Genomic DNA, 17,206 nt, shown 5'->3' with positions numbered 1-17,206 from the left:
AGGGGAGACGTCTGTGTGTCTGTCAGCTGAGGGCAGGGAGGGGAGACGTCTGTCAGCTGAGGGCCGGGATGGGGAGACGTCTGTCAGCTGAGGGCCGGGATGGGGAGACGTCTGTCAGCTGAGGGCCGGGAGGGGAGACGTCTGTCAGCTGAGGGCCGGGATGGGGAGACGTCTGTCAGCTGAGGGCCGGGATGGGGAGACGTCTGTCAGCTGAGGGCCGGGATGGGGAGACGTCTGTCAGCTGAGGGCCGGGATGGGGAGACGTCTGTCAGCTGAGGGCAGGGTGCTCTCTATTGATATCTCTCTCCCTTTCTCTCTGTCCTCCTCCTCTTCCCAGCCAGGACCAGGACAGATCCTGTGTTGACTGACTGTTAACCCCTCCCTGTCTGTCGGGCTGAGGGTGTCGTCTCCCTCCCTGGTTGCTGAGGACCTGAGAGATTGATTGACTGACTGTAGAGTCCCAAACAGCACCCTATTCAATATATAGTCCTATCGGGCTTGGTCAAAAGTAGTGCACTATATAGGGAATAGGGCTCTGGTCGAAAGTAGTGCACTATATAGGGAATAAGGCTCTGGTCTAAAGTAGTGCACTATATAGGGAATAGGGCTCTGGTCTAAAGTAGTGCACTATATAGGGAATAGGGCTCTGGTCTAAAGTAGTGCACTATATAGGGATTAGGGCCCTGGTCACCACCCTGGTCTCTTCATCCTGTCTGACACCCTCCATAACCCTGGTCTCCTCATCCTGTCTGACACCCTCCATTACCCTGGTCTCCTCATCCTGTCTGACACCCTCCATTATCCTGGTCTCCTCATCCTGTCTGACACCCTCCATTACCCTGGTCTCCTCATCCTGTCTGACGGTCTCCTCATCCTGTCTGACACCCTCCATTACCCTGGTCTCCTCATCCTGTCTGACACCCTCCATTACCCTGGTCTCCTCATCCTGTCTGACACCCTCCATTACCCTGGTCTCCTCATCCTGTCTGACACCCTCCATTACCCTGGTCTCCTCATCCTGTCTGACACCCTCCATTATCCTGGTCTCCTCATCCTGTCTGACACCCTCCATTACCCTGGTCTCCTCATCCTGTCTGACACCCTCCATTACCCTGGTCTCCTCATCCTGTCTGACACCCTCCATTATCCTGGTCTCCTCATCCTGTCTGACACCCTCCATTACCCTGGTCTCCTCATCCTGTCTGACACCCTCCATTACCCTGGTCTCCTCATCCTGTCTGACGGTCTCCTCATCCTGTCTGACACCCTCCATTATCCTGGTCTCCTCATCCTGTCTGACACCCTCCATTACCCTGGTCTCCTCATCCTGTCTGACACCCTCCATTACCCTGGTCTCCTCATCCTGTCTGACACCCTCCATTACCCTGGTCTCCTCATCCTGTCTGACACCCTCCATTACCCTGGTCTCCTCATCCTGTCTGACACCCTCCATTACCCTGGTCTCCTCATCCTGTCTGACACCCTCCATTATCCTGGTCTCCTCATCCTGTCTGACAAACAGTGCATTCGGAAACTATTCAGACCCCTTGACGTTTTCCACATTTTGTTAAGTTACAGAATTACTCTAAAATGTATTATTTTTCCCCCTCATCAATCTGCATATAATACCCCATAATAACAAAGCAAAAACAGGTTTTAATAAATGTTAGCACATTTATTTAAAAAATATATAAAAAACTGAAATCACATTTACATAATTATTCAGTCCCTTTACTCAGTACTTTGTTGAAGCACCTTTGGCAGCGATTACAGCCTCTAGTCTTCTTGGGTATGAAGCTACAAGCTTGGCACACCTGTATTTGGGGAGTTTCTCCCATTATTCTCTGCAGATCCTCTCAAGCTCTGTCAGGTTGGATGGGGAGCGTTGCTGCACAGCTATTTTCAGGTCTCTCCAGAGATGTTTGATCGGGTTCAAGTCCGGGCTCTGGCTGGGCCACTCAAGGACATTCAGAAATTTGTCCAGAAGCCACTCCTGCGTTGTCTTGGTTGTGTGCTTAGGGTCGTTGTCCTGTTGGAAGGTGAACCTTCGACCCAGTCTGAGGTCCTGGGCGCTCTGGAGCAGGTTTTCATCAAGGATCTCTGTACTTTGCTCCGTTCATCAAGACCTCGATCCTGACTAGTCTTCACGTCCCTGCCGCTGAAAAACATCCCCACAGCATGATGTTGCCACCATCATGCATCACTGTAGGGATGATGCCAGGTTTCCTCCAGATGAGACGCTTGGAATTCAGGCCAAAGAGTTCAATCTTTGTTTCATCAGACCAGAGAATCTTGTTTCTCACGGTCTGATAGTCTTTAGGTGCCTTTTGGCAAACTCCAAGCAGGCTGTCATGTGCCTTTTACTGAGGAGTGGCTTCCTTCTGGCCACTCTACCATGAAGGCCTGATTGGCAGAATGCTGCAGAGATTGTTTTCCTTCTGGAAGGTTCTCCCATCTCCAGAGGAACTCAGGAGCTCTTGGGTTCTTGGTCACCTCCCTGACAAAGGTCCTTCTCCCCAGATTGCTTAGTTTGGCTGGGTGGCCAGCTGTAGGTAAAGTCTTGGTGGTTCCAAACTTCTTTCATTTAAGAATAATGGAGGCCACTGTGTTCTTGGGGACCTTCAATGCTGCAGAAATGTTTTGGTACCCTTCCCCAGATCTGTGCCTCGACACAATCCTGTCTCAGAGCTCAACAGACAATTCCTTTGACCTCATGGCTTGGTTTTTGCTCTGACATGAACTGTCAACTGTAGGACCTTTATATAAACAGGTGTGTGCCTTTCCAAATCATGTCCAATCAATTGAATTTACCCCAGGTGGACTCTAATCAAGTTGTAGAAACATCTCAATGATGATCAATGGAAACAGGATGCACCAGAGCTCAGTTTTGAGTCTCATAGCAAAGGGTCTGAATACTGATGTAAATAAGGTATTTCTGTTTTTATTTTGAATACATTTGCAACAATTTCTAAAAACCTGTTTTAGGGTTGTCATTCTGGGGTATTGTGTGTAGATTGCTGAGGAAGAAAAGGTATTTCTTCCATGTTTTTGGAATAAGGCTTGAACGTAACAAAATGTGGAGAAGGTCAAAGGGTCTGAATTATTTCCGAATGCCCTGTACCTGGGTTACGTTGGATTCATTTTTATTTGTTTTGAAAAGATACATGATTTGCTTTTTTTTTGTTGAGTTTTTGAGTCTTACTTTCGGTGTTGTACACCAGCTTCAAACAGCTGAACTTATAATATGTTTGGTTATGGAAAATATATATTTCACAGCTGTTTAGATGGTACAATGATTCTCCGCACAATTACTGCTTGTTTTGTCACAAAACTGAAATTAGGCAAACTATTAGAATTTTAGGAACCGGGAAATGGCGCAGCAATTTCTGAGTATTGCACCTTTTAAATTAGACTGTTGGTTTTTCAATGGCGAAATACACAAGGCAATATAATGAGAGATTTACTGGCTGTGGAGACAGCTCCATCCAAGTCAGACAGCACAAGCCATTTCAATGTTGTTTATATATATATAACACATACATACTTCACAAGTATTGTTGTTCAGAGTAAGAGCCCTCAAGTCTTAAATGAGCCCATTCATTGACCAGGGACCAGTGGTATTTAGTCAAATGATGTCATTCATTAAACCCTTAATTTAAGCAATGATCATTCAATTTTTTATTTTTATTTTTTTTAAGTCATATTCTGCTATCAGAAATGTACTTCTCTATATGACCGAGTGGAACTATACATACAGGTACAGTCACCACCTCTATAACTGTCCTCTAGATACCTGTCCACTAGTTACACTATATATATACAAAAGTATGTGGACATTCTTCTAATTCACCTATTTCAGCCACACCCAGAGGTAACCGGTGTATAAAATCGAGCACACAGCCATGCAATCTCCATAGACAAACATTGGCAGTAGAATGGCCTTACTGAAGAGCTCAGTGACTTTCAACGTAGCACCGTCATAGGATTCTACCTTTCCATCAAGTCACTTTGTAAAATGTATGCTAGAGCTGCTAGGGTCAACTGCCCCAATGCATAGTGCCAACTGTAAAGTTTGGTGGAGGAGGAATAATGGTCTGGGGCTGTTTTTCATGATTCAGGCCCCTTAGTTCCAGTGAAGGGAAATCTTAACGCTACAGCATACAATGAAATTCTAGACAAATCTGTGCTTCCAACTTTGTGCTGTAGAAGAACTTGACTGGCCTGCACAGAGCCCTGACCTCAACCCCATCGAACACCTTTGGGATGAATTGTAACACCAACTGCGAGCCAGGCCTAATCGCCCAACATCAGTGCCCGACCTCACTAATGCTCTTGTTGCTGAATGGAAGCAAGTCCCCGCAGCAATGTTCCAACATCTAGTGGAAAGCCTTCCCAGAAGAGTGGAGGCTGTTATAGCAGCAATGTTCCAACATCTAGTGGAAAGCCTTCCCAGAAGAGTGGAGGCTATTATAGCAGCAATGTTCCAACATCTAGTGGAAAGCCTTCCCAGAAGAGTGGAGGCTATTATAGCAGCAATGTTCCAACATCTAGTTGAAAGCCTTCCCAGAAGAGTGGAGGCTGTTATAGCAGCAAAGGGGGGACCAACTCCATATTAATACCCATGATTTTGGAATGAGAAGATCGCGCCTCGGGTGTCCACATACTATTAGAAGATTGTGGCGCGGGTGTCCACATACTATTAGAAGATTGTGGCGCGGGTGTCCACATACTATTAGAAGATCGTGGCGCGGGTGTCCACATACTATTAGAAGATCGTGGCGCAGGTGTCCACATACTATTAGAAGATCGTGTTGCGGGTGTCCACATACTATTAGAAGATTGTGGCGCGGGTGTCCACATACTATTAGAAGATCGTGGCGCGGGTGTCCACATACTATTAGAAGATCGTGGCGCGGGTGTCCACATACTATTAGAAGATCGTGGCGCGGGTGTCCACATACTATTAGAAGATCGTGGCGCGGGTGTCCACATACTATTAGAAGATCGTGGCGCGGGTGTCCACATACTATTGGCCATGTTGTGTATCTACCTGACAGTCTGGTAGCCCCTTTTTACTGAATGATCTTCTGTGATGTCATCTGACAACTGTTTGTAGATATTTTGTCTTTGAGAAAGTTGTATTTTTTCAGCACACAGCCTTAAATAGTCATTAGGATGTTTATCAATATTTAATGTAAACTGAACAAAAATATAAACGCAACATGCAACAATCTCAACGATTTTACTGAGTTACAGTTCATATAAATTAATCAGTCAATTTAAATAAATTAGGCCCTAATCTATGGATTTCACATGACTGGGCAGGGGTGCAGGCATGGGTGGTCCTGGGAGGGCACAGCCAATTAGAATTTCCTCACTCAAGGGTATTATTACAGACATAAATACTCCTCAGTTTCATCAGCTGTCCGGGTGGCTGGTTTCAGACGATCCCGCAGGTGAAGAGGCCGGATGTGGAGGTCCTGGGCTGGCGTGGTTACGCGTGGTCTGCGGTTGTTGGACGTACTGCCAAATTCTCTAAAACGACGTTGGAGGTGGTTTATGGTTGAGAAATTAACATTAAATGATCTGGCAAAAGCTCTGGTGGACATTCCTGCAGTCACCATGCGAATTGCAAGCTCCCTCAACTTGAGACATCTGTGGCATTGTGTTGTGACACAACTGCACATTTTATAGTGGCCTTTTATTGTCCCCAGCACAAGGTGCACTTGTGTAATGATCCTGCTGTTTTATCAGCTTCTTGCCACACCTGTCAGGTGGATGGATTATCTTGACAAAGGAGAAATGCTCACTAACAGGCATGTAAACAAATGTGTACACAACATTTGAGAGAAATAAGGGTTTAGTGCGTATGGAACATTTCTGGGATCTTTTATTTCAGCTGATTAAACATGGGAACAACACTTTACATGTTGCGTTTTATATTTGTGTTCAGTATATAAACGATCCCCTCCATATCAATGGGTTCCCGGTCACAGATTAAACCTGATCTGGAATAAAAGCATATTTCAATTTAGATTCTCCATTGAAATGGATTCTCCATTGTGAATGATTTATAGTTCTGGACTAGGCTTTATTTATGTCTGAACCTGCCCATGTTATATCCAGAAGGTTAGGACAGGGTGATGTTTAACCTGTTGAAAGACCAGCCTCAGACCAGCCTCCACTAAGAGTCTCCTGGTTCTTTGTAAATGTTTTACAGTTTAGTAAAGTGTTTCTGAAAGACACTGTCTGTCCTCTGCTTTTATGTTCATCCTGTCCAACACTAGACTCGTCTCTTGTGTAAGGGAAGCTATATAATATGCATTAGTGGGGGGGGGGGGATTCACTAGGAACCAAAAGAACCAAACACCACAAATGGTGAGGGACCTAACTGAATTGTCAAATAAGAAACTTGTATTTGTTGCAAAACGTTTTTGCTACAGTGTGCACAAATTAATACACCCCTGGTTTGGTTCATAATTCTGGCAGGTATTCTGAGATGGGGATATTTTCATGATTGAATCTTCAGGATCATTAACATCAGTAACATTAAAATTTGAAACTGAACTAACCCTGGATAACTGGTCTTTCATTTAGCTGTACTCCATATACATATTTTTAGCTTCTGCTAAATGTAGTGTTTATAATAAACCTGCGTCCCAAATGACACCCCGTTACCATTTATAATGCACTACTTTTGAACAGTGACCATCGCCGATATTGTTTTGATACGTTATCATATAATCCTCATACGTTAAGGGTGAAGCAGGTTGATGCTACAGGAAGATGCAGCAGAGACTTTCAATTAGCCTTTTCCAAAATAGTCTTGCTTTTTAAAAATACTTGTACATTTTCTTCTGTTAATTAATTGCACCTTGGTACAGGTATACTGTTGTTTTCTGTACCCATTTGTTTTAATAAATTTATAAAATGAAGTGAACTTCAACTGTGATTTTCATTGCCAGATATTATAATCTAGATTATACAATCAGTTACTGTTCTCACAAATGTGGAGGAATAAAAACACCACGTGTGTGTAAATCTAAAATATGTATTTTAAAGCCTGGTGCCTAGCCTAGGGAACTACAACTCCCAAGGACCCACAGTGACCCTGAGAACACGTCCATGGTGGATTTCAAATTAAAATATGACAAACCCTTTACAGCTAGTTATTAGTATAATGATATAATTACTTGTAAATGAAACAAAATGTTTTACATGCCAGCTTTTACGTCGATTGTCATTGCGTCCTGGAATGTATGGAACCGGCTATTCACTCGTGTACCCCGGCGACCGGCTCGTACATAAATATCCTCCATTCAAAGGGGGATACCTAGTCAGTTGTACAACTGAATGCATTCAACTGAAATGTGTCTTCCGCATTTAACCCAACCCCTCTGAATCAGAGAGGTGTGGGGGGCTGCCTTACTCGACGTCCGGGGAACAGTGGGTTAACTGCCTTGATCCTGCAACCTTTCGGTTACTGGCCCAACGCTCCTACCCGCCAGCCTACCCGCCGCCCCAAGCTGCAAGGACGTCGATTACTTCCTCCCTAACTAGGTTTAATGCCGCTAAAAAGTACTGTTAATAAAACAAACATTTCCACCACTACGCTAGAGGGGCTAATGCTACTTCCTGATGTTGCATACGGCGTTCAGACAGGGGCAAAAAACACATTGCTGCAACCTGATTGTCTGAACAGTGTATTTTATTAACCTACTCATGTCCATAAGGGTATTTCTATAGATTTTTAAGGTTCGTATGAATGTTCTGCTTAATATGTTTCTGTCATCATCACAAATCAACTGCATTATTCTTCAAGTGCACTTCAAACGGCACCCGAGTGGCGCACTGGTCCAAGGCACTGCATCGCAGTGTTGCGGCTATACACAGCATGGGGTTTGATCCCAGGCTGTGTCACAACCGTCCGTGACCGGGAGTCCCATAGGGCAGCGCACAATTGGTCATCCGGGTTAGAGGAGGTTTTGGCCGGTGGGGGTTTGGCTCATCGTGCTCTAGGGACTCCTTGTGGCGGCCGGGCACTTGCGGGCTGACTTCGATCATCAGTTGAATCAGTCCTCCCAACACAGCTGGCTTCCGGGTTAAGCGAGCGGGTCATGTTTTGGAGGAAATATGACTCGACCTTCGCCTTTCCCGAGCCGGTTGGGGAGATGCAGCGATGAGACAAGATCGTAATCATGAAATTGGGGAGAAAAAGGGGGTAAAAAAATAAATAAATCTTCAACCAGTTAAAGGGCTCTTTGGCCTATATCAATGAGCGTTAGCATTCTAGCTAACAACTGCTGCATCCAAAATAGTTATTTTGCAAAGATCACAACCAAATCTTAGCAACTGTTAAAGCAAGAATCAAAACATAATTGTAAGCGAAACCAAAAAAAGTTATTGGTTATTAAAAAAAGTATTCAGACCCTTTGACTTTTGACATTTTGTTATTCTAAAATAAATTAAAATATTTTTTCTTCTTCAGTCTACACACAACACCCCACGATGACAAAGCAAAACAGGTTTTTAGAAACTTTAGCAAATTTAGACAAATGTCATATTTCAATTGTTTATTTTATATAAATTTGCTAAAACTTCTAAATACCTGTTTTTGCTTTGTCATTATGGAGTATTGTGTGTAGATTGATGGGGGGGGGGATTGAATCAATTTTAGAATAAGGCTGTAATGTAACAAAATGTGAAAAAGTCAATGGGTCTGAATACTTTCTGAATGCACTGTATAGCGGATAGAACCATCCCAGCTCTGCAGATTTTGCTACTGTAACAGTATAACTTTACGTCGTCCCCTCGCCCCGACACGGGCGCGAACCAGGGACCCTCTGCACACATCAACAACAGTCAACCACGAAGCGTCGTTACCCATCGCTCCACAAAAGCCGCGGCCCTTGCAGAGCAAGGGGCAACACTACTCAAGTCTCAGAGCAAGTGACGTAACTGATTGGAATGCTACTAGCGCGTACCCGCTAACTAGCTAGCCATTTCACATCCGTTACACTACGAAGAGACAGAATTATTAGATCACTTGTTTTTGTACTGTCCATATGTAGCTTGTTTTTGGTCGCAGGTCCAGGAATGACTGAAGAATTGCAACATTTACCTGGAATTAAACCCTGCAGATGGCACTACTGGGTGATCTGAAAAGTCATAGTCAATCGATCAATAATATAATACTTTTAGCAACAAGATAACTAATGTAAAAATAGGCTGTGTCCGTAAAATGAATATAGGTTCAGAACTTTAGTGAAACAGCACAGTTAAAGATATATGGCAAATAGAAATCAAACTGGGTGGTCTTCAGATGGGAGAGGTTGAGGAAGGACAGGACTAAAAACCAAACAATATAACTAAAATAAAACTCTGTAACTCTGTAACTGTAAAATACAGGTTAGGGGAAAATAAATTCAAATAATTTAAAATATAGTTTTAAGAGAAGTGTATATATGTGTGTATGAATGTATGTATGTATAGATTATTATATATTTACAAAGAAATAGATATGAGGGATTGGAAATGATGCAGACAATTACATTGGTAGGAGCTACAATCTATCTGCGATATTAAAGCTGATCTACCACCTAATTTTTTTTTATATATATTATATTTTGTTTATAAGTAATAAAAAAACGTAAATCTAGCCTATATTGAATTGGCGCAGATGGTGATGACTTTCTTCTAGAAAAGGGTCTATAAACTACGGGCACCACACTGGACAACATGTTACATCTGTTGCCAAAAATGTTTCATGTCATTTCATGTGGTGTGTCATAAAACATGACTTTTCTGTCCTTGCATTTATGGCAGTGCAAGTTGTCGTTCAAATCAAATTGTATTAGTCACATGCGCCGAATACAACAGGTGTAGTAGACCTCAGTGAAATGCTGAATACAACAGGTGTAGTAGACCTTACAGTGAAATGCTGAATACAACAGGTGTAGTAGACCTCACAGTGAAATGCTGAATACAACAGGTGTAGTAGACCTCACAGTGAAATGCTGAATACAACAGGTGTAGTAGACCTTACAGTGAAATGCTGAATACAACAGGTGTAGTAGACCTCACAGTGAAATGCTGAATACAACAGGTGTAGTAGACCTCAGTGAAATGCTGAATACAACAGGTGTAGTAGACCTTACAGTGAAATGCTGAATACAACAGGTGTAGTAGCCCTTACAGTGAAATGCTGAATACAACAGGTGTAGACCTTACAGTGAAATGCTGAATACAACAGGTGTAGTAGACCTCACAGTGAAATGCTGAATACAACAGGTGTAGTAGACCTTACAGTGAAATGCTGAATACAACAGGTGTAGTAGACCTCACAGTGAAATGCTGAATACAACAGGTGTAGTAGACCTTACAGTGAAATGCTGAATACAACAGGTGTAGTAGCCCTTACAGTGAAATGCTGAATACAACAGGTGTAGACCTTACAGTGAAATGCTGAATACAACAGGTGTAGTAGACCTCACAGTGAAATGCTGAATACAACAGGTGTAGTAGACCTTACAGTGAAATGCTGAATACAACAGGTGTAGTAGACCTCACAGTGAAATGCTGAATACAACAGGTGTAGTAGACCTTACAGTGAAATGCTGAATATAACAGGTGTAGTAGACCTCACAGTGAAATGCTGAATACAACAGGTGTAGTAGACCTCCGTGAAATGCTGAATACAACAGGTGTAGTAGACCTCACAGTGAAATGCTGAATACAACAGGTGTAGTAGACCTCACAGTGAAATGCTGAATACAACAGGTGTAGTAGACCTCACAGTGAAATGCTGAATACAACAGGTGTAGTAGACCTCACAGTGAAATGCTGAATACAACAGGTGTAGTAGACCTCACAGTGAAATGCTGAATATAACAGGTGTAGTAGACCTCACAGTGAAATGCTGAATACAACAGGTGTAGTAGACCTTACAGTGAAATGCTGAATACAACAGGTGTAGTAGACCTTACAGTGAAATGCTGAATACAACAGGTGTAGTAGACCTTACAGTGAAATGCTGAATACAACAGGTGTAGTAGACCTTACAGTGAAATGCTGAATACAACAGGTGTAGTAGACCTCACAGTGAAATGCTGAATATAACAGGTGTAGTAGACCTCACAGTGAAATGCTGAATACAACAGGTGTAGTAGACCTCACAGTGAAATGCTGAATACAACAGGTGTAGTAGACCTCACAGTGAAATGCTGAATACAACAGGTGTAGTAGACCTCACAGTGAAATGCTGAATACAACAGGTGTAGTAGACCTCACAGTGAAATGCTGAATACAACAGGTGTAGTAGACCTTACAGTGAAATGCTGAATGCAACAGGTGTAGTAGACCTCACAGTGAAATGCTGAATACAACAGGTGTATTAGACCTCACAGTGAAATGCTGAATACAACAGGTGTAGTAGACCTCACAGTGAAATGCTGAATACAACAGGTGTAGTAGACCTCACAGTGAAATGCTGAATACAACAGGTGTAGTAGACCTCACAGTGAAATGCTGAATACAACAGGTGTAGTAGACCTTACAGTGAAATGCTGAATACAACAGGTGTAGTAGACCTTACAGTGAAATGCTGAATACAACAGGTGTAGTAGACCTTACAGTGAAATGCTGAATATAACAGGTGTCGTAGACCTCACAGTGAAATGCTGAATACAACAGGTGTAGTAGACCTTACAGTGAAATGCTGAATACAACAGGTGTAGTAGACCTCACTTTGAAATGCTGAATACAACAGGTGTAGTAGACCTCACAGTGAAATGCTGAATACATCAGGTGTAGACCTTACAGTGAAATGCTGAATACATCAGGTGTAGACCTCACAGTGAAATGCTGAATACAACAGGTGTAGTAGACCTCACAGTGAAATGCTGAATACAACAGGTGTAGTAGACCTCACAGTGAAATGCTGAATACAACAGGTGTAGTAGACCTCACAGTGAAATGCTGAATACAACAGGTGTAGTAGACCTTACAGTGAAATGCTGAATGCAACAGGTGTAGTAGACCTCACAGTGAAATGCTGAATACAACAGGTGTAGTAGACCTCACAGTGAAATGCTGAATACAACAGGTGTAGTAGACCTCACAGTGAAATGCTGAATACAACAGGTGTAGTAGACCTCACAGTGAAATGCTGAATACAACAGGTGTAGTAGACCTCACAGTGAAATGCTGAATACAACAGGTGTAGTAGACCTCACAGTGAAATGCTGAATACAACAGGTGTAGTAGACCTTACAGTGAAATGCTGAATACAACAGGTGTAGTAGACCTTACAGTGAAATGCTGAATACAACAGGTGTAGTAGACCTTACAGTGAAATGCTGAATACAACAGGTGTCGTAGACCTCACAGTGAAATGCTGAATACAACAGGTGTAGTAGACCTTACAGTGAAATGCTGAATACAACAGGTGTAGTAGACCTCACAGTGAAATGCTGAATACAACAGGTGTAGTAGACCTCACAGTGAAATGCTGAATACATCAGGTGTAGACCTTACAGTGAAATGCTGAATACATCAGGTGTAGACCTCACAGTGAAATGCTGAATACAACAGGTGTAGTAGACCTCACAGTGAAATGCTGAATACAACAGGTGTAGACCTCACAGTGAAATGCTGAATACAACAGGTGTAGTAGACCTCACAGTGAAATGCTGAATACAACAGGTGTAGTAGACCTCACAGTGAAATGCGGAATACAACAGGTGTAGACCTCACAGTGAAATGCTGAATACAACAGGTGTAGTAGACCTTACAGTGAAATGCTGAATACAACAGGTGTAGTAGACCTCACAGTGAAATGCTGAATACAACAGGTGTAGTAGACCTCACAGTGAAATGCTGAATACAACAGGTGTAGACCTCACAGTGAAATGCTGAATACAACAGGTGTAGTAGACCTTACAGTGAAATGCTGAATACAACAGGTGTAGTAGACCTCACAGTGAAATGCTGAATACAACAGGTGTAGACCTCACAGTGAAATGCTGAATACAACAGGTGTAGTAGACCTCACAGTGAAATGCTGAATACAACAGGTGTAGTAGACCTCACAGTGAAATGCTGAATACAACAGGTGTAGTAGACCTCACAGTGAAATGCTGAATACAACAGGTGTAGTAGACCTCACAGTGAAATGCTGAATACAACAGGTGTAGTAGACCTCACAGTGAAATGCTGAATACAACAGGTGTAGTAGACCTCACAGTGAAATGCTGAATACAACAGGTGTAGTAGACCTTACAGTGAAATGCTGAATACAACAGGTGTAGTAGACCTTACAGTGAAATGCTGAATACAACAGGTGTAGTAGACCTTACAGTGAAATTTCGAATACAACAGGTGTAGTAGACCTCACAGTGAAATGCTGAATACAACAGGTGTAGTAGACCTCACAGTGAAATGCTGAATACAACAGGTGTAGTAGACCTCACAGTGAAATACTGAATACAACAGGTGTAGTAGACCTCACAGTGAAATGCTGAATACAACAGGTGTAGTAGACCTCACAGTGAAATGCTGAATACAACAGGTGTAGTAGACCTTACAGTGAAATGCTGAATACAACAGGTGTAGACCTCACAGTGAAATGCTGAATACAACAGGTGTAGTAGACCTCACAGTGAAATGCTGAATACAACAGGTGTAGTAGACCTCACAGTGAAACGCTGAATACAACAGGTGTAGTAGACCTCACAGTGAAACGCTGAATACAACAGGTGTAGTAGACCTCACAGTGAAATGCTGAATACAACAGGTGTAGTAGACCTCACAGTGAAACGCTGAATACAACAGGTGTAGTAGACCTTACAGTGAAATGCTGAATACAACAGGTGTAGTAGACCTCACAGTGAAATGCTGAATACAACAGGTGTAGTAGACCTCACAGTGAAATGCTGAATACAACAGGTGTAGTAGACCTCACAGTGAAATGCTGAATACAACAGGTGTAGTAGACCTCACAGTGAAATGCTGAATACAACAGGTGTAGTAGACCTCACAGTGAAATGCTGAATACAACAGGTGTAGTAGACCTCACAGTGAAATGCTGAATACAACAGGTGTAGTAGACCTCACAGTGAAATGCTGAATACAACAGGTGTAGTAGACCTCACAGTGAAATGCTGAATACAACAGGTGTAGTAGACCTCACAGTGAAATGCTGAATACAACAGGTGTAGTAGACCTTACAGTGAAATGCTGAATACAACAGGTGTAGTAGACCTCACAGTGAAATGCTGAATACAACAGGTGTAGTAGACCTCACAGTGAAATGCTGAATACAACAGGTGTAGTAGACCTCACAGTGAAATGCTGAATACAACAGGTGTAGTAGACCTTACAGTGAAATGCTGAATACAACAGGTGTAGTAGACCTCACAGTGAAATGCTGAATACAACAGGTGTAGACCTCACAGTGAAATGCTGAATACAACAGGTGTAGTAGACCTCAAAGTGAAATGCTGAATACAACAGGTGTAGTAGACCTCAAAGTGAAATGCTGAATACAACAGGTGTAGTAGACCTCACAGTGAAATGCTGAATACAACAGGTGTAGTAGACCTCACAGTGAAATGCTGAATACAACAGGTGTAGTAGACCTCACAGTGAAATGCTGAATACAACAGGTGTAGTAGACCTCACAGTGAAATGCTGAATACAACAGGTGTAGTAGACCTCACAGTGAAATGCTGAATACAACAGGTGTAGTAGACCTCACAGTGAAATGCTGAATACAACAGGTGTAGTAGACCTCACAGTGAAATGCTGAATACAACAGGTGTAGACCTCACAGTGAAATGCTGAATACAACAGGTGTAGTAGACCTCACAGTGAAATGCTGAATACAACAGGTGTAGTAGACCTCACAGTGAAATGCTGAATACAACAGGTGTAGTAGACCTCACAGTGAAATGCTGAATACAACAGGTGTAGTAGACCTCACAGTGAAATGCTGAATACAACAGGTGTAGTAGACCTCACAGTGAAATGCTGAATACAACAGGTGTAGTAGACCTCACAGTGAAATGCTGAATACAACAGGTGTAGTAGACCTCACAGTGAAATGCTGAATACAACAGGTGTAGTAGACCTTACAGTGAAATGCTGAATACAACAGGTGTAGTAGACCTTACAGTGAAATGCTGAATACAACAGGTGTAGTAGACCTTACAGTGAAATGCTGAATACAACAGGTGTAGTAGACCTCACAGTGAAATGCTGAATACAACAGGTGTAGTAGACCTCACAGTGAAATGCTGAATACAACAGGTGTAGTAGACCTCACAGTGAAATACTGAATACAACAGGTGTAGTAGACCTCACAGTGAAATGCTGAATACAACAGGTGTAGTAGACCTCACAGTGAAATGCTGAATACAACAGGTGTAGTAGACCTTACAGTGAAATGCTGAATACAACAGGTGTAGACCTCACAGTGAAATGCTGAATACAACAGGTGTAGTAGACCTCCGTGAAATGCTGAATACAACAGGTGTAGTAGACCTCACAGTGAAACGCTGAATACAACAGGTGTAGTAGACCTCACAGTGAAACGCTGAATACAACAGGTGTAGTAGACCTCACAGTGAAATGCTGAATACAACAGGTGTAGTAGACCTCACAGTGAAACGCTGAATACAACAGGTGTAGTAGACCTTACAGTGAAATGCTGAATACAACAGGTGTAGTAGACCTCACAGTGAAATGCTGAATACAACAGGTGTAGTAGACCTCACAGTGAAATGCTGAATACAACAGGTGTAGACCTCACAGTGAAATGCTGAATACAACAGGTGTAGTAGACCTCACAGTGAAATGCTGAATACAACAGGTGTAGTAGACCTCACAGTGAAATGCTGAATACAACAGGTGTAGTAGACCTCACAGTGAAATGCTGAATACAACAGGTGTAGTAGACCTCACAGTGAAATGCTGAATACAACAGGTGTAGTAGACCTCACAGTGAAATGCTGAATACAACAGGTGTAGTAGACCTCACAGTGAAATGCTGAATACAACAGGTGTAGTAGACCTCACAGTGAAATGCTGAATACAACAGGTGTAGTAGACCTTACAGTGAAATGCTGAATACAACAGGTGTAGTAGACCTTACAGTGAAATGCTGAATACAACAGGTGTAGTAGACCTTACAGTGAAATGCTGAATACAACAGGTGTAGTAGACCTCACAGTGAAATGCTGAATACAACAGGTGTAGTAGACCTCACAGTGAAATGCTGAATACAACAGGTGTAGTAGACCTCACAGTGAAATACTGAATACAACAGGTGTAGTAGACCTCACAGTGAAATGCTGAATACAACAGGTGTCGTAGACCTTACAGTGAAATGCTGAATACAACAGGTGTAGTAGACCTTACAGTGAAATGCTGAATACAACAGGTGTAGTAGACCTTACAGTGAAATGCTGAATACAACAGGTGTAGTAGACCTCACAGTGAAATGCTGAATACAACAGGTGTAGTAGACCTCACAGTGAAATGCTGAATATAACAGGTGTAGTAGACCTCACAGTGAAATGCTGAATACAACAGGTGTAGTAGACCTCACAGTGAAATGCTGAATACAACAGGTGTAGTAGACCTCACAGTGAAATGCTGAATACAACAGGTGTAGTAGACCTCACAGTGAAATGCTGAATACAACAGGTGTAGTAGACCTCACAGTGAAATGCTGAATACAACAGGTGTAGTAGACCTTACAGTGAAATGCTGAATGCAACAGGTGTAGTAGACCTCACAGTGAAATGCTGAATACAACAGGTGTATTAGACCTCACAGTGAAATGCTGAATACAACAGGTGTAGTAGACCTCACAGTGAAATGCTGAATACAACAGGTGTAGTAGACCTCACAGTGAAATGCTGAATACAACAGGTGTAGTAGACCTCACAGTGAAATGCTGAATACAACAGGTGTAGTAGACCTCACAGTGAAATGCTGAATACAACAGGTGTAGTAGACCTTACAGTGAAATGCTGAATACAACAGGTGTAGTAGACCTTACAGTGAAATGCTGAATACAACAGGTGTAGTAGACCTTACAGTGAAATGCTGAATATAACAGGTGTCGTAGACCTCACAGTGAAATGCTGAATACAACAGGTGTAGTAGACCTCACAGTGAAATGCTGAATACAACAGGTGTAGTA

Source organism: Salvelinus fontinalis, chromosome 12 (assembly GCF_029448725.1).
Source record: "Salvelinus fontinalis isolate EN_2023a chromosome 12, ASM2944872v1, whole genome shotgun sequence".
Taxonomy (NCBI): domain Eukaryota; kingdom Metazoa; phylum Chordata; class Actinopteri; order Salmoniformes; family Salmonidae; genus Salvelinus; species Salvelinus fontinalis.
The sequence above is the reverse complement of the archived record's forward strand: the minus strand, read 5'-3'. Positions refer to the sequence as shown.